Below are 13,257 nucleotides of genomic sequence, written 5' to 3'. Positions count from 1 at the left end.
AATTGCTAAATTGGGAATTATATTTCAACCCAGAACAAAAAATGTGCTTTGACGGACACTAAATAACTTTCCCATCCACAACAGGACAGCGGTAACGAGAGATTTAGCGGGATATAAATTTGAGGCCTAGTATTTAGGCGCTGGGTGACCGGTATGGATTTACTAACAGAATTAGACTTGGAAATGCACAGTAGCGTGTGTGTGAAGTTATTCTGAATGACCCTATGTGCACCTTGAATATTATATACCCTTTTAGGGATAGAGTTCAAATAGCTCTGATATAGCAGAAACCACTAAATTATGAAATTGCTAAATTGGGAATTGTATTTCAACCCAGAACAAAATATGTGCTTTGACGGACACTAAATAACTTTCCCAGCCACAACAGGACAGCGGTAACGAGAGATTTAGCGGGATATAAATTTGAGGCCTAGTATTTAGGCGCTGGGTGACCGGTATGGATTTACTAACAGAATTAGACTTGGAAATCCACAGTAGCGTGTGTGTGAAGTTATTCTGAATGACCCTATGTGCACCTTGAATATTATATACCCTTTTAGGGATAGATTTCAAATAGCTCTGATATAGCAGAAACCACTAAATTATGAAATTGCTAAATTGGGAATTGTATTTCAACCCAGAACAAAAAATGTGCTTTGACGGACACTAAATAACTTTCCCAGCCACAACAGTACAGCGGTAACGAGAGATTTAGCGGGATATAAATTTGAGGCCTAGTATTTAGGCGCTGGGTGACAGGTATGGATTTACTAACAGAATTAGACTTGGAAATGCACAGTAGCGTGTGTGTGAAGTTATTCTGAATGACCCTATGTGCACCTTGAAAATTATATACCCTTTTAGGGATAGATTTCAAATAGCTCTGATATAGCAGAAACCACTAAATTATGAAATTGCTAAATTGGGAATTGTATTTCAACCCAGAACAAAAAATGTGCTTTGACGGACACTAAATAACTTTCCCAGCCACAACAGTACAGCGGTAACGAGAGATTTAGCGGGATATAAATTTGAGGCCTAGTATTTAGGCGCTGGGTGACCGGTATGGATTTACTAACAGAATTAGACTTGGAAATGCACAGTAGCGTGTGTGTGAAGTTATTCTGAATGACCCTATGTGCACCTTGAATATTATATACCCTTTTAGGGATAGATTTCAAATAGCTCTGATATAGCAGAAACCACTAAATTATGAAATTGCTAAATTGGGAATTGTATTTCAACCCAGAACAAAAAATGTGCTTTGACGGACACTAAATAACTTTCCCAGCCACAACAGGACAGCGGTAACGACAGATTTAGCGGGATATAAATTTGAGGCCTAGTATTTAGGCGCTGGGTGACAGGTATGGATTTACTAACAGAATTAGACTTGGAAATGCACAGTAGCGTGTGTGTGAAGTTATTCTGAATGACCCTATGTGCACCTTGAATATTATATACCCTTTTAGGGATAGATTTCAAATATCTCTGATATAGCAGAAACCACTAAATTATGAAATTGCTAAATTGGGAATTGTATTTCAACCCTGAACAAAAAATGTGCTTTGACGGACACTAAATAACTTTCCCAGCCACAACAGTACAGCGGTAACGACAGATTTAGCGGGATATAAATTTGAGGCCTAGTATTTAGGCGCTGTGTGACCGGTATGGATTTAGTGACAGAATTAGACTGGGATATGGCCAAAAAATAACCACACTATTGCTGGTTAAATGCACTTGGTGTGACAGCTTGAGCAACCACACTACTGAGGGTTAAATGCACTTGGTGACGGGCGCAGCTTGCCCCTGATGTAGTATATATATGCCCAAAAAATGAACAGACAATTGCTGGTTAAATGCACTTGGTGTGACAGCTTCACCCTGATGTAGGCTTTAGCCAAAAAACAACCACACCATTGAGGGTTAAATGCACTTGGTGACAGGCGCAGCTTGCCCCTGATGTAGTATATGGCCAAAAAATGAACAGACTATTGCTGGTTAAATGCACTTGGTGACGGGCGCAGCTTGCCCCTGATTTAGTATATGGCCAAAAAATGAACAGACTATTGCTGGTTAAATGCACTTGGTGTGACAGCTTCACCCTGATGTAGGCTTTAGCCAAAAAACAACCACACCATTGAGGGTTAAATGCACTTGGTGACAGGCGCAGCTTGCCCCTGATGTAGTATATGGCCAAAAAATGAACAGACTATTGCTGGTTAAATGCACTTGGTGTCACATCTTCACCAACCACACTACTGAGGGTTAAATGCACTTGGTGACGGGCGCAGCTTGCCCCTGATGTAGTATATGGCCAAAAAATGAACAGACTATTGCTGGTTAAATGCACTTGGTGTCACAGCTTCACCAACCACACTACTGAGGGTTAAATGCACTTGGTGACGGGCGCAGCTTGCCCCTGATGTAGTATATGGCCAAAAAATGAACAGACTATTGCTGGTTAAATGCACTTGGTGACGGGCGCAGCTTGCCCCTGATGTAGTATATGGCCAAAAAATGAACAGACTATTGCTGGTTAAATGCACTTGGTGTGATAGCTTGACCAACCACACTACTGAGGGTTAAATGCACTTGGTGACGGGCGCAGCTTGCCCCTGATGTAGTATATGGCCAAAAAATAAACAGACTATTGCTGGTTAAATGCACTTGGTGTGACAGCTTCACCCTGATGTAGGCTTTAGCCAAAAAACAACCACACCATTGAGGGTTAAATGCACTTGGTGTCAGGCGCAGCTTGCCCCTGATGTAGTATATGGCCAAAAAATGAACAGACTATTGCTGGTTAAATGCACTTGGTGTCACAGCTTCACCAACCACACTACTGAGGGTTAAATGCACTTGGTGACGGGCGCAGCTTGCCCCTGATGTAGTATATGGCCAAAAAAATGAACAGACTATTGCTGGTTAAATGCACTTGGTGTCACAGCTTCACCAACCACACTACTGAGGGTTAAATGCACTTGGTGACGGGCGCAGCTTGCCCCTGATGTAGTATATGGCCAAAAAATGAACAGACTATTGCTGGTTAAATGCACTTGGTGACGGGCGCAGCTTGCCCCTGATGTAGTATATGGCCAAAAAATGAACAGACTATTGCTGGTTAAATGCACTTGGTGTGATAGCTTGACCAACCACACTACTGAGGGTTAAATGCACTTGGTAACGGGCGCAGCTTGCCCCTGATGTAGTATATGGCCAAAAAATAAACAGACTATTGCTGGTTAAATGCACTTGGTGTGACAGCTTCACCCTGATGTAGGCTTTAGCCAAAAAACAACCACACCATTGAGGGTTAAATGCACTTGGTGTCAGGCGCAGCTTGCCCCTGATGTAGTATATGGCCAAAAAATAAACAGACTATTGCTGGTTAAATGCACTTGGTGTGACAGCTTCACCCTGATGTAGGCTTTAGCCAAAAAACAACCACACCATTGAGGGTTAAATGCACTTGGTCGCAGCTTGGATGCACTTGGTCGCAGCACCGCACAAGACACAAAATGGCCGCCGATCACCCCAGAAAAAAGTGACTTACAAACGGTCTGGGCAGCCTAAAAACAGTGAGCAATTGAGGATCAGCAGCTCAATGATCCACAGCTGCAGATCGATCAATTAATCAAGTGCTTTGGAGGAGTTAATCAGCCTAATCTCGCCCTACTGTCGCAGCCGCAACCTCTCCCTACGCTAATCAGAGCAGAGTGACGGGCGGCGCTATGTGACTCCAGCTTAAATAGAGGCTGGGTCACATGGTGCTCTGGCCAATCACAGCCATGCCAATAGTAGGCATGGCTGTGAAGGCCTCTTGGGGCAAGTAGTATGACGCTTGTTGATTGGCTGCTTTGCAGCCTTTCAAAAAGCGCCAAGAAAGCGTCACAAAAGCGCCAAGAAAGCGACGAACACCGAACCCGAACCCGGACTTTTACGAAAATGTCCGGGTTCCGGTCCGTGTCACGGACACCCCAAAATTCGGTACGAACCCGAACTATACAGTTCGAGTTCGCTCATCCCTACCCACAAGCTCATCTTTGATGATACGAGCCCAAACCAGTACTCCACCTCCACCTTGCTGGCGTCTGAGTCGGACTGGAGCTCTCTGCCCTTTACTAATCCAGCCATCTGGCCCATCAAGACTCACTCTCATTTCATCAGTCCATAAAACCTTAGAAAAATCAGTCTTGAGATATTTCTTGGCCCAGTCTTGACTTTTTAGCTTGTGTGTCTTGTTCAGTGGTGGTCGTCTTTCAGCCTTTCTTACCTTGGCCATGTCTCTGAGTATTGCACACCTTGTGCTTTTGGGCACTCCAGTGATGTTGCAGCTCTGAAATATGGCCAAACTGGTGGCAAGTGGCATTTTGGCAGCTGCACGCTTGACTTTTCTCAGTTCATGGGCAGTTATTTTGCGCCTTGGTTTTTCCAGACTCTTCTTGCGACCCTGTTGACTATTTTGAATGAAACGCTTGATTGTTCGATGATCACGCTTCAGAAGCTTTGCAATTTTAAGAGTGCTGCATCCCTCTGCAAGATATCTTACTATTTTTGACTTTTCTGAGCCTGTCAAGTCCTTCTTTTGACCCATTTTGCTAAAGGAAAGGAAGTTGCCTAATAATTATGCACACCTAATATAGGGTGTTGATGTCATTAGACCACACCCCTTCTCATTACAGAGATGCACATCACCTAATATGCTTAATTGGTAGTAGGCTTTCGAGCCTATACAGCTTGGAGTAAGACAACATGCATAAAGAGGATGATGTGGTCAAAATACTCATTTGCCTAATAATTCTGCACGTAGTGTATGGGGTGATCACCCCCCTGCAAGGCTCCATTCAGACGTCCGTATGTGTTTTGCGGATCCGATCCATGGATGCGTGGATCCGTAAAACACATACGGACGCTTGAATGGAGCCTTACAGGGGGGTGATCAATGACAGGGGGGTGATCAATGACAGAGGGGTGATCAGGGAGTGTATATGGGGTGAACACCCCCTTGTAAGGCTCCATTCAGACGTCCTTATGTGTTTTGCGGATCCGATCCATGGATGCGTGGATCCGTAAAACACATACGGACGTCTGAATGGAGCCTTACTGGGGGGTGATCATCCCATATAGACTCCCTGATCACCCCCCTGTAAGGCTCCATTCAGACGTCCGTATGTGTTTTGCAGATCCGATCTATGGATCCGTGGATCCGTAAAACACATACGGACCTCTGAATGGAGCCAGCCTTACAGGGGGGTGATCAATGACAGGGGGGTGTTTAGGGAGTCTATATGGGCTATATGTCATTGATCACCCCCATGTAAGGCTCCATTCAGACGTCCGTATGTGTTTTGTGGATCCGATCCATGGATGCGTGGATCCGTAAAACACATACGGACGCTTGAATGGAGCCTTACAGGGGGGTGATCAATGACAGGGGGGTGATCAATGACAGAGGGGTGATCAGGGAGTGTATATGGGGTGAACACCCCCTTGTAAGGCTCCATTCAGACGTCCTTATGTGTTTTGCGGATCCGATCCATGGATGCGTGGATCCGTAAAACACATACGGACGTCTGAATGGAGCCTTACTGGGGGGTGATCATCCCATATAGACTCCCTGATCACCCCCCTGTAAGGCTCCATTCAGACGTCCGTATGTGTTTTGCAGATCCGATCCATGGATCCGTGGATCCGTAAAACACATACGGACCTCTGAATGGAGCCAGCCTTACAGGGGGGTGATCAATGACAGGGGGGTGATCAGGGAGTCTATATGGGCTATATGTCATTGATCACCCCCATGTAAGGCTCCATTCAGACGTCCGTATCTGTTTTGTGGATCCGATCCATGGATGCGTGGATCCGTAAAACACAATACGGGCGTCTGAATGGAGCCTTACAGGAGGGTGATCAATGACAGGAGGTGATCAGGGAGTGTATATGGGGTGATCACCCCCCTGTCATTGATCACCCCCCTGGTAAGGCTTCATTCAGACGTCCGTATGTGTTTTGCGGATCCAATCCATGGATGCGTGGATCCGTAAAACACATACGGACATCTGAATGGAGCCATACCGGGGGATGATCAATGACAGGGGGGTGATCAGGGAGTCTATATGGGGGTGATCAGGGGTTCATAAGGGGTTAGTAAGTGACAGGGGGGTGTAGTGTAGTGGTGGTTGGTGCTACTTTACAGAGCTACCTGTGTCCTCTGGTGGTCGATCCAAGCAAAAGGGACCACCAGAGGACCAGGTAGCAGGTATATTAGACGCTGTTATCAAAACAGCATCTAATATACCTGTTAGGGGTTAAAAAAATCTAATCTACAAGCTGCCAGCAAACGATCGCCGCTGGCAGGTTGTAGATCCAGTCTCTTACCGACCGATCCTGTGAACGCCCGCGCCTGTGTGCGAGATGACGCACGGATGAGTCCAGGAGGAATGAATCAACCGCCTCCAGGACGCATCCGTGTGTTATGCAGTCCTGGAGAGGTTAATGTCCCCCTTTCGTATGTTAGACATTTCCCCCCTATGATCTTGTCCTTCTGTAAATAATGCCAATGCTTATTGACTATTTTTAGGATATCTCTATGTTGATTATTGAATTCAATAATCAACATAGAGATATCCTGAAAATAGTCAATAAGTTTTGGCATTATTTACAGAAGGACAAGATCATATTCAATAATCAACATAGAAATATCCTGAAAATAATCAATAAGCATTTGCATTTTTTACAGAAGGACAAGATCATAGGGGGGGAAATTCCACCAAAACCATGTGTAACGTTCTCTAAAGCCCCAAATCTAGGGATACAGGTAGCCCCCACAATTAAAAAGTTAAATCAACCACAAATGTCCGTGCAAAAGTGGATAGGTCTGAAAGGATTTTTTTGGTGCGGTGCATGTAATCATGTTCCATAACCTCTTTCCCAAAAAAGACTATAGCAGTAATATATCAAGTGCCAATGGACATACACATCAGATTAAGGAGTTTTTGAACTTGTAATTCAAGCAGTGGGATTTATGTCATCATTTGTCCATGTAATAAATATGTGGGACGCACTAAAAGGACTCTGAAAGAACGCATATTGGAACATACTGTATGGCTAACATATGAAAGGGGGACATTAAATATACTTTATCCCATCACTTTAAAAGTGCACATAATCAAGATCCGTCTGGTCTGACATATGCTGCAATAGAACACGTTAATAGAAAATGGCGTGGTGGGGACCATATAAAGTGTATGTCCAGATTGGAGTCCCGACGAATCTTTGAATTCGACTCATTAGTCCCGCAAGGTCTGAATGCAGATATGGAAGTATTTGGATTTTTGTGAGTGACTGGTGGGGCTCCGGAATTGATGGAGGACCTCGGAGGTGTTTTTCCGACCTCGGGGTCCTTCCTTGATTCTGGGGACCCATCCTTATATCTACATAACAAGAATTGAACAAAAATTGTGCAACAAAAATTGAGCTCTAACTTGAGTCTGAGGTCCACATAACAAAAATTGAGATCGAGCTACACCATTGGAGAAGGTTTTCCTTTGTTTTTATGAACATTACTCTGGAAATCCTTGTTTCTATGATTGGCAAACATTATTATTGAAATGCTTTATAGGGACACCAATTTGAAGTGTTCTGCAGCATTGGGCAAATAAACACACCTACACACAAAAAACGCATGGGAATCGCACATGCGTTTTTTTCATTTTGGAGCGACCAATGGGCAGTCTAATTGGAGGATAAGGATGAAATAGGGAATGTAATTTTAATGTACTTAGACATTTTTATGACTTTTTTGTTTAACATGTTTAAAGAAAATTCCACCCCAGCTTTTGTGTCTTCTGAATTTTCTGGGTGGAGTTTATAGGATATAAAAGAGGCACATGGAGGTTCATAAAATTACCACTGAGGAAGGAGTAAGACCATAATTATACTCCGAAACGCATTTGGTTTATTTCAAGAATCGGTTTTAAGAATACTGCCGGCAGTAAACATCTTTGAAAACATCGATTTGATAAGAGAGGAAAGCAAACATTCGCTAAGGACATCTAATAACAAGGAAGTGAGACACGGAGGTAATCTTACGATAATACACCACGGACCTTTGGGAAAACAAGTGCAATACACACCAATTCCATGTGGTAATTCGGATGCCATGAAAAATACAAACCGAATCTTAATTCAGAGAAATCGTGAGTATCTCATGAATGTCGCTTCACTAAAGTTTCTATACCAAATCTTTGGATCAAAACGTTTGCATAAATACATCAGTCAATTTTTGATTGATAAAACAGCTATGAATATTTACTAAGTGTCGCTCAAACAAGTGTGTACACTGAATCCTTGTTTTATCAAGTTCTTACTGAACTCTCGCTTTACCAAGGTCTCACAACGAACTTGTTTGGCCATTTGAAAATCATTCAGCTGTTTTGGTCTTGTTCGTTTAAAGAGACAGAGTCACTGATATATGGAGTGTGATGCCTGAACAACTGATATTTCAGTATAATGTTCGAAGAATCTTCATTTTTATAACAAATATGTGCATGTTTGGATTTAACCAGTGTTTTTTGTATATGAGCCTTTGATTTGATTTAATAAGCTGTTTTAAAAACTTCTCATTTTGATTGATGTTTTTGAACAACCCCTCTGAATCAGTCAAAATCCAGCATTAGAGTATTGGCCAATACGGACTGTGCAAGTTTTATTTATATGTAATTTTTAGTGACCAAATTTTAATATTAATTGTTTATTAAATCTGCATGACCCATGTATTTGTGAGTTCCGATCTATTTACATAAATTTAGCATATTTGGTAAACAGGGACTTACATTTGATTGTGCACATAGCCTGAATTCCCTCTATTTAGAAGAGCCACTTTTATCAATTAGTCCTATTTGCGTTAATTTTTTTGATGTGTCATCCCCTGCATTAAAAGATCTTTGTTCAAAGTCGTAGCTGAGGCTATCCCAGAGATGCTCATGGGAGACCTCCGTGAGGATGGGAGACAAAGTCCACTTAGCTCTGTTGGTTCATGCTTACAACGCCAACTGGAGATAATTGACCATAGGGACTGCATCTGACTTTCCCATGCTAAGTCCAGTGTCATGGGAGGCTATACATTAGGCTAGGTTGTCATGGAAGCTGGCAAAGAGGATTCGAAGCATGGGGACAGATGTGCTAGGCTTTCGTTAGGAAAAGATTGAGGTCCAAGGGGGAGACTGATAGAAATGTGGACTACATTCTTTGAATTCAGCTAAGAAAGCTCCCACATACTTTCAGTATCAGACAACACCTTATCTTCTCCAGAGCACAAGGGTTCCATCATACCAAAGAGAATGCTGCGTCATATATGCTGTTCTGTTGTTAGTACAGACTCCATTACAAGGTGGCCGCTATAGCTAGATATTTACATACCAGAGTTAGTAAAACAATGCACACTGCGCAGATGCCAAGTCTCATCTCTTTTCTTACTTTCATATTTCAGCCAATGTAACAATGCCACATGCCTCAGGGGGAATGCCTCTCTGATGTCTATATAAACTGCTGTATTTCCTGTAACAAACAAGAATTTGCTTTGACTCCATGGTGTGGATTTATTTTCTTCCGTGCACGTAAAACCCTTGGGTTACTACAGATTTGGAGAAGAGAGAGCAAACTTGATCGGCCTTGATTAGGGGCATCTTTAACAACTGCCAGCATTTCTAAATTACTGGCCTTTGGAATGCTGTCATTCCGTCTGGTGGAGACGGATAGTTTTAAAGGCCTTATGGCAGTGGCTGTCCCACAGTACGTCGTGCCCAGCCACCACTACTTTTCCAGGTGAGCCATCCCTTCCCTGCACAACCAAGTGGGGGACAAAATCAGGTGTGCACTGCGCAACGCCATCTGTGGCAAGGTTCACCTTACTATGATACGTGGACCAGTAAGCACGTTCAGGGACATTATATCTCCATAACAGCACACTAGGTTAATGCAGTGGCGGCTGGGCCTGAGGCCGATAGCAGTTTGGTGCATGTCCTTCCACCACTGAGGATTGCAGGGCACTTCAGTTTGCCTTCTGTTACTTCCTCCTCCTACTCCACTTCCTCATCCTCTACCGGCTCCTCATCCGGTCAGCGTAATACCTTCATCACCAACTTCAGCACAGCCAGGGGTAAATGACAGCAGGCAGTTTTAAAACTTATCTGTTTTGGGGAGCGGTGGACGGGCCTTAAACAACAGACCTATGAGTGGTTGGTGCCAGTGAACCTCAAGCCCGGCCTGGTGGTGTGTGATAATGGGCAAAATCTCCTAGCAGCTCAGGTACTAGCCGGTTTGACGCATATCCCTTGCCTGGCGCATGTGCTGAATTTGGTGGTGCAGAGATTCCTTAAAAATTTCCCTATATGTCAGAGTTGCTGCATAAAGTGCTGGCCGTCTGTGCGTGCTTTCGGCATTCTCACCCTGATGCTGCTCGCCTGTCAGTGCTGCAGCATAACTTCGACCTTCCCGCTCACCGCCTGATATGCAACGTGCCCACAAGGTGGAACTCCACCTTGCACATGCTGCCCAGACTGTGTGAGCAGCAGCAGGCAATAGTGGAGTTTCAGTTGCAGCACGCACGGGTGAGTCGCTCTGTGGAACAGCACCACTTCACCACCAATGAGTGGGCCTCCATCCCAGACCTGTGTTCCTTTTTGCGCTGTTTCGAGTACTCCACCAATATGGCCAGTGCAGATAACGCTGTTCTAAGTGTTACTATCCCACTTCTATGCCTCCTTGAAAAAACACTGATGGCGATGATGGAAGAGGATGTGGCACAGGGGGAGGAGGAGGAGGAAGATGGATCATTTTGTAGGGTTTCCGGCCAGTGATTAACAAGTGACTCTGAGGGTGGGTTTCTGAACCCACAAATGCCAGGTACACAATTGTCTAGCCAGGGCACAGTTCTGGAGGATGACGAGGTAAAGGATGAGAAGATGGAGGAGGAGGAACCTTGTTCACAGCAGGGTGGCACCCAGACCAGCTCATGGCCATCACTGGTGCGTGGCTTGGGGAATACAGAGGACACAGATGATACACCTCCCACAGAGGACAGCTTTTCGTTGCCTCTGGGCAGCCTGGCACACATGAGCGATTACATGCTGCAGCGTCTCTGCAATGACCGCCGAGTTGCCCACATTCTAACTTGTGCTGATTACTGGGTGGCCACGCTGCTGGATCCCCGTTACAAGGACAACATACCATCCTTAATTCCCTCACTGGTGCATGATCGTAAGATGCGCGAGTACAAGCGCATGCTGATAGACGCGCTGCTGGTGGCATTCCCACTTGACAGCGGAGGCACAGTGGAAACACAAGGCGAAGGCAGAGGAAAAGGTCGCCAATGCAGCTTGTGCACCGCCAGCACCTCAGAAGGCAGGGTTAGCATGGCCGAAATGTGGAAAAGCTTTGTCAGCACGCCACAAAAACCAGCACCACCAGCTGATATGGAACGTCTTAGCAGGAGGTAGCATTTCACCAACATGGTGGAGCAGTATGTGTGCACACGCCTAAATGTACTGAATGACGGGTCTGCCCCCTTCAACTTCAGGGTCTCCAAATTGCGTACATGGCCTGAGCTTGCCCTTTGCGCCTTGGAGGTGCTGGCCTGCCCTGCATCAAGTGTATTATCTGAACGTGTGTTTAGCACGGAAGGCGGCGTCATCACAGACAAGCGCAGCCACCTGTCCACAGCCAATGTGGACAAGCTCACATTCATTAAAATGAACCAGGCATGGATCCCACAGGACTTTTCCGTACCTTGTGCAGAATAGACATGTATAACCAGCCATTGTTATACTACAGCGCAATCGCTCATTCTAGTATTTAGGATATTTCACACTCTTTTGGAGTGTACCATAATTTAAAAAAATTAATTTAAACCAAAAACCAGTGTTGGCTACCTCGTCCTACTCCAACGCTGCTTCCACCTACAATGCTACATCCACAGCCTCCTCAAACTCCTCCTCCATATGGATCTCCACCTAATAAATCTTTTTTTATTTTATTTGTACGTATTTTATTTTATGTCATTTCACTACTTTGTCTGTTACATTTTCGGGTGAAATTCACAAATTTTTGGTTGTGATGTACTACTGCTATACCTAGTAGACAGGTTAAAAAAATTCAAAAATGTGTCTGTTACATTTTACGGTGAGATACACCAATTTTTGGGTGTGATGTACCACTGCTATACCTAGTAGACAGGTTAAAAAAATTCACAAATTTATCTGTTACATTTTCGGGTGAAATTCACCAATTTTTGGGTGTGATGTACCACTACTATACTTAGTAGACAGGTTAAGAAAAATCACAAATTTGTCTGTTAAATTTTTGGGTGAAATTCATAAATGTTTGGGTGTGATGTTCCACTGCTATACCTAGAAGACATGTTAAAAATATTCACAAATTTGTCTGTTACATTTTCATGTGAAATTCACCAATTTTTGTGTGTGTTGTGCCACTGCCTCTACCCAGTAGACAGGTAAAAAAAAATCACAAATTTGTCTGTTACATTTTTGGGTAAAATTCACCAATTTTTGGGTGTGATGTACCACTGGCTATACCTAGTAGACAGGTTAAAAAAATCACTAATTTGTCTGTTAAATTTTTTGTGAAATTCACCACTTTTTATGTGTATTGTACCACTACTATACCTAATATACAGGTTAAAAAAATTAACACATTTTTCTGTTACATTTTCAGGTGAAATTCACCAATTTTTGTGTGTGTTGTACCACTGCCTCTACCTAGTAGACAGGTAAAAAAAATCACAAATTTGTCTGTTTCATTTTCAGGTGAAATTCACCAATTTTTGGGTGTGATGTACCACTGCTATACCTAGTAGACAGGTAAAAAAACAAAAACAAATTTTTATGTTACATTTTCAAAAGAAATTCCCCAATTTTTATGTGTGATGTACCACTGCCTCTACCTAGTAGACAGGTTAAAAAAATCACAAATTTGTCTGTTACATTTAAATTTTTGGGTGTGATGTACCACTGCTATACCTAGTAGACAGGTTAAAAAAAATCACAAATTTGTTACATTTTCAGGTGAAATTCACCAATTTTTGCGTGTGATGTACCACTGCTATACCTAGTAGACAGGTTAAAAAAATATACTAATTTGTCTGTTTGTGAAATTCACCAATTTTTATGTGTATTGTACCACTGCTATACCTAATATACAGGTCAAAAAAATTAACACATTTTTCTGTTACAT

Source organism: Bufo gargarizans, chromosome 2 (genome assembly GCF_014858855.1).
Source record: "Bufo gargarizans isolate SCDJY-AF-19 chromosome 2, ASM1485885v1, whole genome shotgun sequence".
NCBI classification, from domain to species: Eukaryota; Metazoa; Chordata; class Amphibia; order Anura; family Bufonidae; genus Bufo; species Bufo gargarizans.
Note: the sequence above shows the minus strand (reverse complement) of the source record.